The sequence below is a fragment of the Pinus tabuliformis genome, chromosome 1_2 (genome assembly GCF_031772625.1).
Source record: "Pinus tabuliformis cultivar Carrire ecotype Pingquan chromosome 1_2, CPIR1, whole genome shotgun sequence".
Classification (NCBI taxonomy): Eukaryota; Viridiplantae; Streptophyta; class Pinopsida; order Pinales; family Pinaceae; genus Pinus; species Pinus tabuliformis.
The window spans coordinates 1,182,300,906-1,182,320,608 of NC_142298.1; the positions used below are offsets into that span (position 1 = coordinate 1,182,300,906).

Here is a 19,703-nt window from a genome sequence, read left to right on the forward strand (position 1 = left end):
CAATAATCGCAGAAAAGATTGGCCTAACCCATCATTCCTCAATCAACTCTTTTGGAAAATGTTGATACATCGTGACAAAAACTGAGATTTTCAAATAGTCTACTAAAACTTTATCGCAACAAAGTTGCAATTCTTTGCCACGGCTTTCATCGAGAGCATTTGAGCATAGAATAATTCTCTCCTCTGCCAAACTTGTCATATTATCACGATTTGAAACTGGTGCCACGAAGTTTGTTCTTCTTCCACGTTGCGTCTTTCTTTTCCCACCCCACAATGAGAACATATTCTCAACGCCACATTGCTAAATGAACCTTCAACAATACAAGAGCTTGACTCCAATATCGACGAGAGGCAAACCTCCAGAACAAGACATATATGACATGGCTGCAAGAGCTGCTCCACGATGCATAGCAGCACAACAAATAGCTGCTTTTTGGAAGGATGCTTCAACCAATGATTCAGCTGCGGCCACCACCTTCTTGGGGCAGCATCGGACAAATGTTGATGTGAAGCTTGTATATGCTTCAACTAGATCAGGCTCTTGATCACAAACATAAGAGGAATTCAATGCAGAAACTGAATCTGCTGCAGTAAACATTTGAAATGTACTAATGAATAATGACCCATATTCTTCTTCATGCCCAAACTCCTCAATAACAACAGCAGCAGTTCTTATGAAACATTCATGATGTTGGAAGGAGAGAAAATTTCTTGAAAGGCAATCCATCACTTCTGACAACAGTGCTGAGAAGTTCCGACCTGAGGCTTGAATAGCTTGTGACAGGGCTTTACAAACAGCAGTTGACAAACAACCATTTTGCATATGATCAGAACTGAATATACGTTCAAGGAGTGGCCAGAAGTGTCTCAGTATGAGGATAATAGTCTCATCTCCAAGTGATGAGGAAAAACCAGGGGTTGAAAGCTGGGTGAAAATTGCACCCATCCTGTAGAATGCCCTCGCAACTGACTCTAAAAGTTGAGCATAACCAATTGAATGCTGTGTCAAAGGGCCTTCACTTTCTACCTTTAGAAGAAGTTCAATAGCCTCATAGCTGGACTTCAACAATCTTTCCAAGGACTTATTCACCAGCTCTCTGTTTGGAACTGTATTAAGAACAAATGCAATTGCACTAATCCCATCTTCTTCTTCATGGAGATGTAAATGCATTTCTTCCAGACCCTCTCCTATCCAAAGAAGGACTTCCAAATTTGATGGTTCAGCCAGCATTTTGGAAGCATCTTCACAAACTCTGCGTAAGGCATTAGCACATGCACTGGCAGCCACAGACCGACCCAGCCCCGAAGCCAAAAATAAAAGTAAAGGTACAATAGCCTCATGAAAAGAGCAAACCCACTTTGAGTATGAGCCCACAACTTCAGCAATTGACTTTTTGCACCCAACACATAAAGCCTGTATGTCCACCAGAGGAGCTATTCGACAGAACCATAACCAAGTGCATTAAGACTGAAACGTCAAAAGGTTGTGCATCTTGCAAAACTATCTCGGCCACCACATTCAGGACAAACACCTTAACTTCCACTTCCTGCCAAGGTATTGGTCCCTCTAACGAGCTCCATGGTTCAGCAAACATCTTTTGAATGAATTGTGCAGGGCCTAAAAGGTGAAAAATATCAATAAGGAGTTCCTCCATATTCGTTCGGAAATGAGCTAGTCCATCAGGAATGTCAAATGCCCCATTTGGTTCATCCACACTGAGATCGCAACTGTCAACTTGTTCCCGAAGCAAAAGAGCATCCAGTAATGCTGTGAAGACAGTGATAAACATAACAAAAGCCATATGTTTGTGGCTCCCTCTTTCAAACTCCATACCAAGAAGATAACCAGCAACACTACACAAGGGTATATGAGGCTATGAATATTTGATTCAAGATCTGGACCTGCATTTTGCAATACTAATCGTAAAGCAGTCCCTCTGTAGCGTGCCCGAGTCCTCCTTGCTCATAAGTTTGTGCCTCCGCTCAATATTTGAGAGAAATGATCCACTACTAAGAGGCACATCAACACCACCAGAGCTTCCTGCCGCCAAAGAGATTAAACGTTGAAAATTGCTCAGTTGCCTCAGCTAGTGGTGAATAAGAGAGATGTTGTACAATTGTGCCTGGTACCATTTCACTTTTACTGTTGAATTTGAAAGATTTTTCTTCCCATGCATCCTGTAATAGATCTGAGGCATGAGCTGTCATGAGCATGAAACTCTTCCGTGAAAGATGACCCCTGGCTTATTAGATTAGTAAAACTGTTTGTGCTATTATCAAATGAGACATTTGAAAATGGGATTCTTAGTCTGTCCTTGTAGTGTATAAAGCAGGCCGCAGAGACAAGAAGTGCTATGGCTACCAGTATAATGCACAATATAATAATGGATAGAATTAATTTTCCCATGGTACCATTGCCCTGAAAATCTAGATGCATATGGATAACTTGATTCCTATTCTAAGGATTGAGAAAGGTCCAAGAATTGGATCCTGCAAGATGCCTTCTCCACTGCTATTCTTCTGAATCAAGATTGTTTCTGTGGTTTTCATATCAGCATAGTTTGTTGATCCTGAAAATGATAAAATGATAGATATCTAGAATGACATTTACACCATGCCTCGCAATGGGAACCACCTGTGAGGATGAAGGAGCGGAAGGCATTGTTGATTTGATTATTAAATTTCCAGACTTTGATTGCTGATGATGTTTTGAATTGTGTTTGTGCTTTTGCAGAGATAGGAGCTGAGGAAGCTGCTCCCTTTTGAAGAACTGGAGCATAAATTACATAATTTAAATCAATACATTAAATTATTTCTTCTTCAAAACAGGGTTTTGAAGAAGAATCAATCTCTGACATGAGACGGAGTCTAACACCTTGGATGCAAAAGTTGTAGAAACATGTATGATTTTCTTGGAAAGCCATGAGACCAAGGATTTCCCTTCAATTCCTGGACTCAAATCTATCTTTCAAGAAGATCCAAATTTAATGGAGTCTCTCTGTTTTGTTACAAGGAGACCATGGCAGGGGCAACAAAATCAAGGGTTTAACAATCCCATGAAATTTCAAGCTCTGCCAAATTGGAATCCTTGGCAACAACCTTGGTCCCAACCTCAAAATCCATATCAATCATGGGTACAAGGTATGAAAAATCCTTATGGGAGATTTGCTCAATTTTATCAATATCCTCTATCTTTTCAAAATCAACAAGCTCTGCAACTTCCAAATCAGAACCCACAACTTTCTTTGCGATTTCCACAACAACAACAACAACCTCCTCAACAAAGTTCTCAACTCTTGCTTCCATTCCGACAAAATCCAAATCAACTACCAGCCTAGCCATTTCCAAATCCCAATAATAAAAAAACTCATAATGCTTACATGGTAGAAGGACTACAATTTCCTATCTATATGATTGTTCCTCTCAACGATGTACAACTCAGGTCTGGTAGAGTTTTAGAAAAGCCTTCTATAGATGTTCAAGAGAAAAGTACTTCTGAGGAAGATTCTCTTAAGGTAAATAAAGGTTCTGAAGCATCTCTTCAAAACCCAAACACTCAAAAAGAAAAAGAAAAAGAGTCAATCCCCACAACTACTATAGTTGAGCAACCTGCATCTTCATCCACACCTCCTTTCTGTGGAAGGTTACAAATTGACAAAGGAGTGGAGAAACAAATCTTGTTGCCTGACTATGATTTCCTAGATGAATTAAAGAATGTCTATATCAAGATTCCCTTGCTACAAGCCATTAAAGAGATTCCTATTCTAGCAAAAACAATAAAGGAGTTGAGTCTCAAAAGACTAGGAAGGAAACCAAGAGATACAAGAAGAATCCACCTGGTAGGAAAAATTGCAGATATCATGATGGGAAAAATTACCATGCAGAAGTATGTAGATCTCGGTAGTCCAATTGTCAAGACACACATAAATGGGGTAGAAATTCCAAACACTTTGATTGTCTTAGGGGCTGCTATCAACATTATGAGTAGACAGACTATGGAACAGCTAAAACTTCCTAATCTTCTTTTTACACCTACCTTACTACAACTTGCAGATAGATCAATAATCAAACCAGATGGTGTATTAGAAGATATTTCAGTCTCCTTAGATTCTTGGGAATATCCAGTAGATTTCATGATTTTTACTCCCAAGAGTAATTTAGGAGGGCATCCACTTATCTTAGGAAGACCTTGGCTAGCCACAACTGATGCTTTCATTAGTTGTAGATCAGGGGATATGTACATTTTTTATGGTAGTTCGACAAAGAAATTCAATTTGTATCCTCTAGGAAAAGCAATCATAGAAGTAGGAGACAATGAATGGGTCAATGATGAAGACACTATACAACCTGTCTTTACCATTTCTGAAATTAGTGAAGATAGTCAAATTCTGAACACATTAGAAAACTTTGAAACATCTTCAGAATATGACCACACACAATTTCAGTTAGATTCTGACATTGAGTATATATCATCTAGACAAATGTCTCTTTACTCTATGGAAGAATTTGGTAGTTCCACCATTGAGATTTTTCCAGGAAAAACATTGAATATCAACAAAAATTTGGAAAATTCACAACAAGGAGAGCTAACCAAAATCTTGTAAAAGAATTCTACTGCATTTGCATGGGAGTATACTGATATGAAAGGTATTGACCCTAAGACTTCCATCCATCACATCTACATTGAGGAAAACAGTAGACCAATCAGACAACCTCAAAGAAGGATTAATCCAAACCTTAGGGAGATAGTGAAAGAAGAGCTCCAAAAACTACTCAATGTAAACTTCATTTATCCAATTTTAGATAGCCGATGGGTTTCTCCTTTGGTTATAGTACCTAAAACGAACGGTAAATGGAGGGTATCTGTTGATTACAGAGAATTGAACAAAGCAACCTTGAAGGATCACTTTCCTTTTCCCTTTATTGATCATGTATTAGATACACTAGCAGGCAAAAAGTACTTTTCATTTCTCGATGGTTTTAGTGGGTATAATCAAATTCAGGTAGCACCTGAAGATCAGGATAAGACCACATTTACCTGTCCATGGGGAACTTTTTCCTACTGATTGCTTCCTTTTGGGTTATGTAATGCACCCGCAACATTCCAAAGAGCAGTACCAGGAATTTTTTCTGATCTAATCCATGATTGTGTAGAGGTTTATATGGATGATTTTACAGTTTATGGTGACTCATTTGAAGAAGCATTAAAAAAATTGGAAAAAGTACTTATAAGATGTAAAGAGACAAACCTTTCATTAAGTCATGAAAAATGCTTTATGATGTTTACCAAAGGTATTGTTTTAGGACATCATATTTCAGGGTATGGGATTAAAGTTGATAGATCAAAAGTTGAAGTCATCTCCAAGTTGCATATTCCAAATTGTCAAAGAGATGTTAGAAGTTTTCTGGGATTTGCTAGGGACTATAGAAGATTTATAGAGAACTTCATTAAAATAACATCTCCACTCTTCAAATTTCTTACTAAAGACTGTGAATTCAAATGGGATCTTGATTGTTAATCAACATTTGAAACTTTGAAAACAAGAATATATAAAGCACCCATCTTGAGAGGACCAAATTGGAAACTTCCTTTCCATATTTCTACAGATGCTTTAGATACAACTCTGGGGGTTATGATGGGTCAAAAGGATTTAGTTCCTTATGCCATTTACTATACCAGTAAAAATTTGACTCCCACTAAGTTGAATTATACTGTCACTGAAAAAGAGTTCTTAGCCGTTGTTCATGCAATCAATAAATTTAGACATTATATAACAGGCTATGAAACTTTTATTCATACTGATCATTCTATTATTAGATATCTAATGAACAAACCTGTTACTAATGGCAGAGTTACAAGGTGGCTCTTACTTTTACAGGAATTCAATATTACTGTGTTGGATAGACTAGGGAAACAAAATACACTAGTTGATTTCTTGTCTAGGATTCAGAATACTAAAGAAGATTCTCCTGTAGAGGATAAGTTTCCGAATGAATATTTTTTTGCAGTAACTACTAAGACCCCTTGGTATGTAGATATTGCTAACTATTTGGTTACAGGGAAACTGACTCCACATTTATTTCTTAGTGAAAGAAGAAATATTATTCAGGAGAGTTAAAAATATTCATGGATTTCTAACGAATTGTTTAAAACAGGGCCAGATCTTGTGATCAGAAGATGTGTTAGGGAAGATGAAATGCCTGACATCCTCAAGGCATGTCATGATGAACCATGCGGTAGACACTTTGCTGACAAAAGGGTAGCCTATAAAATCCTTTATTTGGGATATCATTGGCCATCCATTTTCAAAGATGCAAAACAGTATGTCAAAAGGTGTGACAGCTGCCAAAGAGTAGGGAGACCTACCCGTTCAAATGAAATGCCATTGTAGCCACAGGTACTCATCAAACCCTTTGAAAAATGGGCTTTAGATTTCATTGGACCTATTAATCCACCATCTAAACAAAAGAAGTATGTATTGGTATGTACTGATTATGTCACTAAATGGGTAGAAGCCAAATCATTAGTTGCTGCTACTGAAAATTCAGTTGTTCATTTTCTTTATGATGATAGTTTTACTCGCTTTGGTGTTCCAAGAGAAATTGTGACAGATCAGGAAAGTCAATTTAAATCCAACATGGTGGAGAAGCTGATGGAAGAATACAAAATCAAGCACAGAAGATCTACTCCTTACCATCCGCAAGAAAATGGCCAAGTGGAGTCTACAAACAAAGTCATTGAAGCCATCATCACCAAAACCGTCCATCTACATAGAAGAGATTGGGCAGAAAGGCTTCCTGAAGCCTTGTGGGCCTACAGAACTACATGGAAGAATAAAACAGGACATTCTCCCTATGAAATTGTTTATGGGAAAGAAGTCCTACTCCCCATTGAGTTTCAAGTCAAAACTTTCAAGATGGCAGTTCAGTTGGGGATGGATCTATCAGAAGCCCAAAAGCATAGAATGGAGCAGTTGAATGAGCTAAATGAGATCGGAAAAGAAGCAATCCTAAGAACTGATCTAGTTTAGCATCAAAGAGCTAAGTGGCATGACCAATACATCAAAGAGAAGAAGTTTCAAGAAGGAGATTGGGCATTACTATTTGATTCCAAGTTTAAATATTTTAAAGGAAAATTTCTGGCTCATTGGCTTGGGCCATATGAGATTGACAAAATCTTTAGCAATGGAGCGGTAAGAATCAAACCATTGATGAATTTCAAACTCCTCTTATTGTGAATGGCCATATATTAAAGATATATCATAAGCCACTCTCAAAAGAGGAATTTGTCAAAATGTTTCAAGAGAATTCAGCAATAAGGCTGGTGAAGAAGAATCCTTCTTCTCCACCAGCCTAGTCTTTGTTCCTTTATGTTAAAAAAAAAAAAAAATTGTATAAGCCTGAAAACCAATCACTGATTGGCAGTATTATACAGAAAATATAGAGCGAAACACAGGTACACCTAACACCCTATATTTTCCAAAAAAAAAAATCTCTCTTTCTTTCCCATTCTCACTTCACTTCATTTCATTTTCATTCCACTCCACTCCATTTCATCTATTTCATTTCATTTCATCAATAAAAGTCTCTTTCATGACCATTTTCATTCAGTTAGTTATTATCTGACCATCTTCATTCAGCCAAGTGGTTGCTGTGTCAGTTTCCGCAGCTGGAATCAGTTTCCGCAGCCAGAAGCAGTTTCTGTAGCCACCACTCTGTTTCTTCAAATTGACAGTCAAGATGTTAGTTCAATAATCATGAAAGAAAATCCAGGTATGACTAAGGACATATTATGAAGACATGAAGCACCTAAAGGCATCAATAAGGAGTAGCTGATCAATGGACAAAAAGCGGCAAGGATTCCAAGGTATGGGTAAAAATTTATTTCGAACAACATTCAAAGCACATTTTTTCATAGTTATTAAAACCATAAGCTCCACTATGTGCAATGATTATCGTGATAGCTCCAAAATCTCTATATCATTCCCCCACAATCTCTATATCATTCCCCCACAATCCTTGCATTTATTTTCCAAATTGTCTCATGATTAATTATCGGGTTTGACTCATCTTTGAACTGCACTTTCACATTATACCTGTTATCATGGGACGTGACCGATTTAATTACGGCTCCTCTCCACCACATAATTTCCATTGCCATTTCATAAACGTGTTAACATCTCCTCCGCAGCCATTTAGTTTAAAAATTCTGCCGAGTTCACTTCACTCCCCTGCCATTTTATTGCAGCCACGGCTACATTACCACCTCGTTCACATACGTCTCCACTCCATTTCGTGAACTCACCTCGGCTGCCTGTCCTCTGTTTTCTGATTACAGTCCCTGAACACTCCTGCTACCTGTTCTCCATTTTTCATTTTCAGCCACTGTTTTCTCCTCCATAAGCCCGTAACCTAGCCATCTTACCTCTACTAAGCCCCTCACATGAAGATGAATTTCAAATAGAAGAAAGGATGGGTCAGTTATGAGGGCAGAACCGGAAGGGCCCAAGTTTTTAGAAGGATATCCTCAAGTAAAAGACTTACTGAAGAAGGAAAAATGGCTACCCTTCATTCAAAAATTTAAGGGCCATAATAAGGAAATTACAAAAGCTTTTGCAAGGTCTTTTAACGGCCAGGTGGTGGAAATTGGGGACCTTAAGCTTACAATAACCGAGGCATCCATAGCAGCTGCTACAGACCTACCCCACGAAGGTGAACTCTCGTTCAAGAACAAGAGCTTGGATGAACACACTTGGAGAGTCATGTTACGTAACCTAGGTATGGACGTAACTGTATTCACAAGAGGAATTCTTGTTCATGCATTAAAAGAGGAGTGGGCTAGCTTACTATTAATCATTCAAAGGTTCATTACTTGTGAAGGCCGTTTTGGGGCAATGTACATGTATCATACTCAGTTATTGATGAACTTTTTAGAGAACCAAACCCTCAATCTGCCCTACTTTTTATTGTTGAGCTTGAAAAAGATGTGCACAATAGTCCAAAAGAAATAGAAGACATAGAATGTCATTTGTATCATCATGGGCTTGTGAGAATTCTAATTGAGGACCAATTGAAGAAAAATGGGGATACCTGGGAATGATTTTTGGTGAGAAACTACTTTCAAGAGCCATCCGAGGCACCTGAAAGTAGTACACCAAGAAGGAGTAGAAGAAAGGAGAAAAGTGCAATAATTCAAGACCCTCTTATTAGTAAAACCAAAGAAGTTGATCAAAAAGAGAGGGAGGAAAGAACCAAGGATAGAAAATAGAGAAAATTGAAAGGGAAAAGAAGCATAGAGGATGTCTACGAATCACTAGAACCATGTTTAGAAGAATACTATCAAGTGTTGTCTGAAAGTCTAGTGCATCTTCGAAAACAAGTGGCTACAGCCAAGAAGAAAGAAAAAGACATAGTCTAGGAGAAGAGAGCAATACCCCACAACATTTAAGAAGAAGCAACAAGCTTAAAGGAAGGTGGAGGAAAGCACAAACAAAAGGACCCCACTTTATTGACTTCGGTGGGGAAACACCGGAGAAACCTCCAGCTGGTCGTAGCCCACCTCATTTCCAGCAGCCAAATATTGAAACCAGTCCTCCAAATGTTGACATACGTCCTCGGCCAGACTTTGAAATTATCTCTCCTCAACAGGACTTTGGGGAAAGCCCAAGGAAAATTTCACCCGAGATAGACCCAAATCAACAGGAAATGTATGACTATATAGAAAACTTGGAAAAGAGAGCCACAGGTCCAGGCACTTCATCCATCCAGCCTCATTCAGCGCAGGACATTCAAATCCAATCATTGAAGCATGAAATTTTTGAGTTAGAGGTCCTCAATAGATATATTAAACATGAAAATGAAGCATTAAAGGAACAAAGTGCACTAGACAAGATCATTCATGATAATACTATGCTACATCTGGGACTATGGCAGAAAAAGAACAGAAAATTGAAGAAGAAGTGCAGGAAGATAAGTAGAGCACTGATTAATCTCAAATTCAGATGCTTGATGAAGAAGCCCAGGATGTTAGCAGCACCAAAGAAAAGAGGAAGAGGGCTAGATGTACTGGCAGAAGCCTCAGAGCACATGATTTGAAGGGGGATAGTCAAAATTTTGGTTGCATGGGGACATGCAACACCTTCACAGTGGGGGTATGTTGAGCTCCAAACTTGCATTTTCCCTATACACCTTTCTAGCCTTTTTCCATTTACCTGAACTTCCTAAGCTGTCAAATCATTGAATATTAGTTTAAAAAGAGCATATAATGTGGTTTCCTAACTATGTCTTGTGTCTGCTGCTTGAATTATATTTTTTCTTATTCAGCTGCGAAATCTTGTCACTTTCCGCAGCCAGTTCAACTTTCCGCAGTATTTTTGTTAAAGTCTATGTTACAGGTGTCTTCATGCAAAGCTGGCCACATGGGCAAGTTGCGTATGACGTGGACATGGACTGTGTCCTATTGGCTCAGTCGAATCCATCAAAGAAGGTCGTGGTCAAAGATAGTTAAGCGGTGGTCAACCTAAGAGTCCTACGGTGACAAAACTCTGTTTTTCACCAAGTGAAGACTTGCGTGGCCATTCCTAGATTTCTGCGGACATATCAACACCTATGGACTGCTCCATGAACCGAATCCAACAGCCACCCTCCATAGATTTAATCTTCACGACTGCCATAATGCTAGATTTCTGGACGTGGTTGTTCATGTGTCTTTTATCAGTGCAGATTTTAGGAAAGTAGTTATGTCATCCTCTAGTATAAATAAAGCGTTCTCATACACATAGTAGTTAGCTTTGGTAATGCAATTTTGACTGTTAACGAGCCCACTATGTCGTGACTTTATTTCTGTGTTATGACTGCATTTTAATACATGAGAAGACTCTGTTTATAAGCTCAATTCATGGTTGATTGCTAACTGTCCGAGGTTGTGCAGAGGGCCCCTGTACACACCAAGGTTTTGTTAATTGCTATATAGTTTCATGCTTTATTTCTTTACATTCCTTATGCCATAATCATTTACTTGTATATATTGCACTGCTTATGGTATTCACGTTGATTGTTGTCCATAGTTTTTATGCTTTCTAATGTTGTTAACTGATCAGTGTCTTTGTTTCAGATTACAGTAGGCAGCCTGGGCAATTGCACATAGTTTTATAATGACTAATGACATGGAATTATTCTTGTCCTTCTACTGATTTATTTTTCTTAGTCCTTAGTTCCAGCATTGTTTTATTTATTTCAGTTTTGCTCATTTACTTTTCTGCAAGATAGATACTAAATTGCTCATGTCATTTTCAGTTGCCTCCTAAAGCCAGAGTGAGACAAATGGTGAGGGATTGAAGTATGAGTGTGTAGTTTGATATTAATTTATTTTCCTGCAAGCTAGTTATTGAATTCCTCATGTCATTTTCAGTTACCTCCGAAAGCCAGAGCGAGACAAATAGTGAGGGATTGAAGTATGAGTTTGTAGTTTAATATTAGTTTTATTTTCTGCAAATTAGATATCAGATTGCTCAAGTTGTTTATGATTACCTCCGAAAGCCAGAGCGAGTCGAATGGTGAGGGGTTAGAATATGAGTTGATGTAATGTGATTTTAGTTTACATTGCTTGAAATTTTTGGATTTCTTTGAGTTCAGTTTCTTTTACATTTATACAGCAGCAAGGATACTGGGTTTCATGGTCACTAGCTCACTGTTTGTTTAATTAGAATAGTGGCATATTTTCATTCTCTTTTAGGAATTAATTTCATCATTGCATGTTTTAAAACCTTTTTGCAAGTTTGAAGTTTTTGAAATCATTTTAAAATACATCATTGCTTTGAACGTTTTTATCCATACTTGTCTTCTAGAATTGCCATCTCACATTATGGAATCAACGAAGATAAACCCAAAAACAAACTAGAAATCAAAAACGACAAAAGGTAAGAAATCGATTATCTTGCATATATAGTGTGCCTCACTTCAGTAGTTTACGACTCCCGTATTGACAATTAATATAAAAATTTAGGACACTCTAAATTGACCAAACAACGTTTCTGCCCCATTATGAATTGGGGTCTAATGTAGTGATACCTTTAAATCAGGAAGATAATCAGGATCCACACCCAACACATATCCCTTTAGAGAATTTGGAGGTGTATGTGAAAGGGTATAAGAAGTAGAAGGTGAGGATCAGGATGGAGTTTAAGGTGGTGGTTTGTCACCATTCCCTCCATTCCCTTTTGTAAGCTTGTCTCCTTTTCTAGAATCTAATTTTCAATGATTTGAGCTCTCTCCATGCAACCTTGCATATCTCTCTTCATAAAGAACCTTCACTATTTCAGACATCTCAAAGAAATATTTTCTGAAAATTCTTTCATCTTGAGACATCCAATCAGAACCTTCTTCATGTGCCATGACTATTAAATCTTGAGGTATGTTTGTTCTCCTTGAAAGAATTTGATATCTTGGCTCCAAAAGTTCTCCTTCTCCTCTTTTAAGCTTCAAATTTGTAAGTATCAGAAAAACACTTGCAAACAAAATCAAAACTTTACTAAAACATGATCCTTTGATACCAAAGTGATCTGTAATTGAAAACTGAAGGTGATATACAAATTGAAAGTGAAATTTTATATGTGTTTTGGGGAATGGATCAAGTTACTAAACACTTAAACAAGTAATTTTTAAACATAATTAAAAACCAAACAGAGATAGTAAACCATTTAAGAAACACAACAACAAAACATGATAAAGGATTTCACCCCTCTCTTGGGCTACATCTCCTAGTATAGCTTCCAATGTAGGGTATCTTTCATTATACTAAAAAATATGTGTTTACATGATCTTAAAATGATCAGAATTAAAAAAAAAATGTCAACAAGAGATCCAAAATTGTAAAAAAACCTGATATAGGTTCTTTCTACACCTCATTTGGCAAGACATTAAGAAAGTTATGCTTGTTACAAGCTTTTACCCAATTCCATAGCTAATCATCCTCCAATTCGACCCAAACCTAGCTTGAGTGCCCGAAACCCGGAACTGACATGAAAATCTAGCCTACAATCCCATCTGATGAAAAAAATGATCAAACAGTTAAACTTTCCACTAACGCCTAGTTTTATGAAAATTAAGGTTGTATGGGGGCCACATGTCCAGGGGCGGGGCTAACCTCCCACCCCAGCTAGTGGGGCCCCCAACTGCTAGATACATAGTCATATTGGCCCCATAAAACCTTGAGGTATTCCTTCTTTTCCTATGTTGGGGGATTTAATTATCGGGCACTCCTTTCTATTTGGTGGTGTGGTCATGTGATGACCATGTAGCCCTGGGTTGGCCCTCCATGGGCTAGGCCCTTCATTCTCTGCAGACCCAAACCTATAGAGGGTCATGTGACCCCAAGACTTTCCCCTTTACTCCTTCACTTGAGGTTCTTGTCTAAGGGCTCCTGATGCATGTTTTGTTGGTGGTGACCATAGGGCTAGGGTGTGGTGACCAGGGTTGGGGATTAGCCCCAACCCTACCTCCAAATATGGAAACATTAACATTTAAATATAAGTCGTGAACATAGATTATCAAGTGCATGGTGATGGCATAGTGGTATGGCATGTGGTTGGTTACTTCTAGGTCACAGGTTCGACCTCAGTGGGTTTCTTTGCTCAATACCTAACAAAATTTTAATGCCTTGTCTGGAGGCCATGTGGCAGTTATCCATTGGCCTCGTGGCCCTCCTTCATTGGCCCACATAAACGAACCTGTAAAAATATAATTGTGTCATTCATGAGCCAATAAATAAGAGACACTTGTCAACATATCATTGACCAAATTGTACACAGTCAACTGCGTAGTCACCTGCCTAGTTAGCATACAGATTGCTGACTAGCTGTCCCTACAACCCATCTTTTAAACTTTTAGTTGTTTGGAAATTCGATCAAAACACGATATGGGGAGTGTGCGATATCGGTTTTGATTGAAACGAGTTGCATTAGATTTAGATCATCAAGATCAATCCAATCATACAGGTTTCGAGCATTTTTGAACACTTTGCATTTTGATCACTAAATTGATCCCTTGGATCATTTCAATTTGGTGTTGTTGCTTCTTCTAATGGTGCTCTTCACTAGAGATCACCTTAACTCTTCCTGCTACAAGTCTTCCCACATCATGTCCCATTTAGGAAATTTTTCTCAGCCTAAGATACTTTTGAAAAATACTTGTCACTCCTCTAAGACATTGTTCGGTGCCAAACGTACAATCTCCATCGGTTGAGGTGCTTCCCCAACAACTGCAAGTTAATCCTGAACTTACTTTATCCTAGTGAGGAAGGGATATATGCCTTCACGCTTTTTCATCTTGATGCTTCTTAGCTTCTTCTGAAGTGAGATATTCCACCACTCCAAAGAACTCAGATATAGCTGGTCAAGAGCATCCCATATCTCCTTGACAATATTCTTATCAGATATATGTGAGACTGTATTGTCTCGGACTCCATCCATGATCATCCACTTCACCTTTTCCATCTCTTTCTTTTTGGGTTGCCTACTACTATAATTTCAGATCAAGACTTTCGTTTCCTGGGGGGGTTTGGTCCACTTTGTGGGAACTCATGGACACTAAGTTGAAAAAGAGCACAACTTTGCATCCACAAAATAGATGGTCAAACATAGGTGTTGAACATAACAATGGTACGTATTCTCAGAGGTTATTGTAGAAAAAATCCTAAGTTGTGGGATGAATCCTTAAATTATATCCAACAAGCTTACAATCAGGCCTTGCACTCTTCTACTGGTAGATCTCGTTTTGCAACATGTTATGGATACCTGCCAAAATCACTAATGGACTTTATGTTTGGTGAAGAAGATAAGGAGGATGGACATCGATATGCCAAAAAATGAATCAAGTTCATTCAAAGAATCCAAAATATTCGTGAAGTAGTGCAGGATCAATTGGAAAAAAGTCAGGCCAAGTACAAAATGCATCATGACAAGCATTGGATGGATCATCACTTCCAGTTTAGTGATCAAGTATGGCTATACATCAACAAAGAAAGGATGAAAGGTGAAGGTAAAAAGTTGAAACATACAAGGTATAGTACTTTTAAAATTGTTGAAAATATTGGGCACAATGCATTACAGTTGAATTTTCCTCCATACATGCACATATATTCAATTGTAAATGTTGATAAATTGAAGTTTTATGAACCTCCAATGATCATGGATCAAGAGGAAAATGATCAAATTCCAACAGTAGATGATTTTTCACCTGAATGTATGACTGAGTTATAGTGTAATAGATTTGATCCAGAAATATATGGGAATACAAATATTCCCAGAAATAACAAGATATAAATAGATAGAAATTCTTATTTATTGATATCAAACCCTTTAGGTAGGGAAACACCATACAATCACTCCTTAAGGAAGGAGAACACTCCATAAGCCATACACTTGTTCATGCAATATTCCTTGACCTCTCTCAATGGGGAGTCTGTAGCCTTTATATAGGCCTCATACATACAATACCATGGGTCATTACCATGGTTCCCTCAATACCATCTATCTAATACAATGGACTTATTACATTATTGCTAACTACTTGTGGTCCCTTACATGATACAGGTTAACCACTTTATTTATTACTATGTCCCATCCCATTATTACATTATTCCCTTGGGTACCTCCCTTTTTACCCCATACTATCCCCCCTAGGTGTACTACTTTCCACCCCGCTTAAACATGTTTCGTCCCCGAAACATAAGAAGGACACAAATAATAAGATCTACTCAAAAGAGTAGTCAACTGGTACCATGCACATGCATCTAGCCATCCAAGAGAAAGGTGAACCTTCGATCTAGCTGGTGCCTCGCTCGCTTGAGATGGAAGTTGACCCTGGCAGCTCTTCTATGTTTATGTGTTGTGGGTAGATCGTCACCCCTTTCTATTTGTTATGCAGGGGTTGTTTTCCTTGTGGCTAATTTGTTGCCATCGTGTTGGTTGTTTTCTTGCGGGGTGATGTGGGTGGTGATAGGTTGAAGTTTTAACCAACGGTGTATCCTTGCTTTAATTCACCACCTAATTGAGCCTGATTGGTATCTGGTACATGTTGTGGCATCTGTTTTTGCTTCTTATCTTCTAATATTACTTCAACCATAGATTCCTCATCTGATGTATCCATACCTGTAACATTTTCTGCTTCAACCTCGTTGGACTCTACTTGTTTTTCTGGTACCTGGTTTGATGTTTGTGTTTGGTTGTCGACCATCAAGGGCTCATCATCTGATGTGTCAGTCCCTGGAACATCTTCTGCTTCAGCCTCATCGGAATCTACTTGTTTATTGATGGAAATATCCTATAATGTATTTTTCTTCTTTTTATACCAAAGCTTCAGGAATTTCTTTTGCACATTAATATTGATAGTACCCATAGATTCCATCCAAGGGTATCCCAAAACAACATCCACATTAGCCATATCTGAAGCATAAAAATTATAATTCAATACATACTTGTCCATAGAAATCTTCAAATCTTTATAAATTTGCACCTCTTCATTATTAACCTATTTGTGCTCCATTTGTTTTGCTGGAACTTGCAATTTTTTTGCCAAATTGACATTTTCAAGATTTTGTTTGCAACTAGGATTTATAGACACACTGATCTTATCCTTCTGAATATATCCATGAACCTGTAATAAGGAGATACCAGTAGAAGAAAACCCCTTACATGTCTCATTCCCCAGTTTTCTAGCATGAGACCTTTTGTCCAAAAGGACTTTTTCAAATTCTTCATCTAAAAATTTGAACTGCTAGGTGCCAAGTGAGTGCCACCATATCGTAGCCTCTTCTTTCAAAGTAAGCCATAGGAAACTTTTCCAATTTTTTGGATGGTTTTCCTTAATATATTTTATGAATTCTTCAATAGTAGGACCATTATCTTTTCCTGTAAAAATAAAATCTTTGCTAGGTTTTTTGGCTTTCCTCTTTCCAGTATGAGACCATTTGTCCAACAATAGTTTTTCAATTTCATCAGCACTACATAACTTCAGAAACTCACTGTAAAGTGATTTACACCATATAGTAGCCTCATATTATAAATAATAACCTATTTTGTCCTTCCAATACCCTGGAAAGCCATTCTTCTTCTCTTGTATAAAATTTTGAATAGCCGGCACATCATTTTTTCTTGAAAACATATTTCTGGCGAAAATTTAAAATCGCCACAATTCAGTAAATATTGCTCAGAATCCTTATTATAGGACGTATTTTTGGAAATGGAATGACCATTCTACATCTACCCATGTGATAGAAATCCTGATCAAGGCACTGTAATTTCCGATTCGCGCGACAACTCTTCCGTTGTCACAAAAATTTCTGAAAAAAGAGTTGATTTTAAATCAATGATATCTCCCTCATCCAGACTCCGATTCAACCGATTTTTTCTTTGAAATTGGGAATTTTTTGCAAAGAACCCAGATTTGTATTTAGATTCTACAAATTTTTCCCCAGAATGTACATATATGATCTGCAAACATGCTACCCCAAAAAATGTCTACAGCACAACTAATTTTTAAATCAATGATATCTCCCTCATCCGGACTCCGATTCGGCCGATTGTTTTTAAAATTGGGTATTTTTTCACAAAAAACCCAAATATAAAATTATATTTTACAAATTTTTCACCTAAACATACATATCTGATCTACAAATTCACCGCCATGAAAAATGTCTGCAACACAGCTGACTTTGAAATCAACAATATCTCCCTCATCCGGTGTTGGCTTGAGGGGGTCTGACCCATGTTCGGAATTAATTAGCCAAAAAAATCCCTACCCTACTGGCCCTTTCAGCATTAGCCCATGGAGCACGAATTGAACTCTCACTCAAATCAGTATGGGGGGATGCTAGAACCAGGTTTCCACACCCTTGATATGTCTGAGGTGCCAATTTAGTCCAACTGTGCCTATCTTCGTGCAGGTTTTTTCACGCACTGTTCTGACCTGCGAGAATTTTGCGATCTGTTAGAATCACCTTTTGTGAAGCCCTAACCTGGGGTTGAGATACTGTCGCGCTGCTATGGTAGCAGTCTGTGCTATTTTTCCAAGATACACCACATATCTTACTTATCTTCTTACAATTGCTAGTTAACTTTGTGTAAACAGATACTTTATCTCACATTTACTTAATCAAGACAGTTATATATGTTTTTGCACCATATAGACAACATAAGTTCATTTTATACCCAATATATTCGATACAAAAAATAGGAAGTAAATACACAGAATTGATATGAAAACTTCTCTTTATTAATGTTTCCAACAGTTACAGACTCGACTCACCCTGCGCACTCAACTGTAGGGTTCCACGCACTCAGCTGTGAACTACTAGGCCTTTGCACAATTAGCTGTAGAGCCTTATCCTACTCTACGACCCAGAGACTCAACTTGTCACCTCAGATATGCCTCAAATCTTCATCCTTAGACTTATCTCTCAACTACTGAGAGCCTCGTTCTATTTATATAGTCCCATGGTCTGCGGACCATGGGTAGATCTCTAAAGACGACATTATATTACAAAAATTAGGGGGTAAAACCCTATGATTCATTTACAACTTTGCACTCTGTGCCCACAAAATGCAGAGTTTTTACATTTGATTTACACTTTTTAGCCAAAATCTAGGCTTTAAGCCCCAAAACTTCCCTCGAGGGATCCCGCGCCCAACAGGCCCCCAACACAAATATCTTAATCGCCCTCGAGTCACTCTGTCGGTACGGAGATCTTCGCGTGGAGACCTCCTAACGCTTCCTAGGCTGCTGCAAGATTGCTAGTGCACTGAGCGACTGCCTGTTGCACTTCCTGGACGCGCTTTTCAGAGACTGTTGTAGCTAAATTGTTGCCTTGCACTTGTTCCTGTGTTCCCAGCATCTGGCGAGCTTGGATTCAATTGAGGCGGTAATGACGAATGCCTCATCGATCCATGTTTGTACGCGCGCCTTCAAGACCATTCCTTATGTAACGCAGTGTCTACCTTCTCCTTGAGTGCTTTTTCCTGTTGCATCCGCACAAGCCTCTGCATGAGGGCCACCGTCTGTGTGGTCGCTTTGACTTCATCATACTTATGTTGTAGCTCACGCGCTTCTATTTCTAAGCGTTGTAGGTTCCAGTCCTCCTACAGGGTAGTGAGAACCTCGAATGACTCCTCAAAAAGTCAGGTGCAGTATTTCACTACACTGTTGATATTTGTTGTTCCTGCTGTAATGGTGCTGGCGTGCTGTACCTTTACCTCAGGCGGAGTTGAAGGCTGCACGTTAAATTCTAGCTCAACGATATGAAGGTTCAGCTCTAGCTGAACCTTAGCCATTTTTTCTTTTGCCTCACGCACCTCTGCTGTGAGTCTCCGGATATGCGCCTCCATTGGTTCCTCTGTTGGAATGGCCAACTCAAGGACCATTTGGAAGGCTTCCTCAACCACTTGCACAAGTTGTCTATTCTGTGTCACTACCTCACCACGATGCAGGCTCAATTATTCAATATTAATCTGTTTTCACTCGTCACCCGGAGCACGCACCCCTCTCTAGCCTATAGTTCTGGAGTCACTCCATCCTCTAGAACATAGAGCATCTCATGAGGGAGCACAACCATGTTTATCCCAACTCTCTTCAGCGCACTGACCATAGGCCTGTTGACCTCATTTTCTATAACTAGTGCACCCTCTGGCAGCACTATAGTGTTGGTCATG

General features: G+C 38.6%; 1 pseudogene; it reads right to left on the bottom strand.

Annotated features, from left to right (window-relative positions):
- Nucleotides 1-195: 195 nt before the first annotated feature.
- On the bottom strand, nucleotides 196-19,379 carry LOC149210447 (uncharacterized; annotated as a pseudogene).
- Nucleotides 19,380-19,703: the final 324 nt, after the last annotated feature.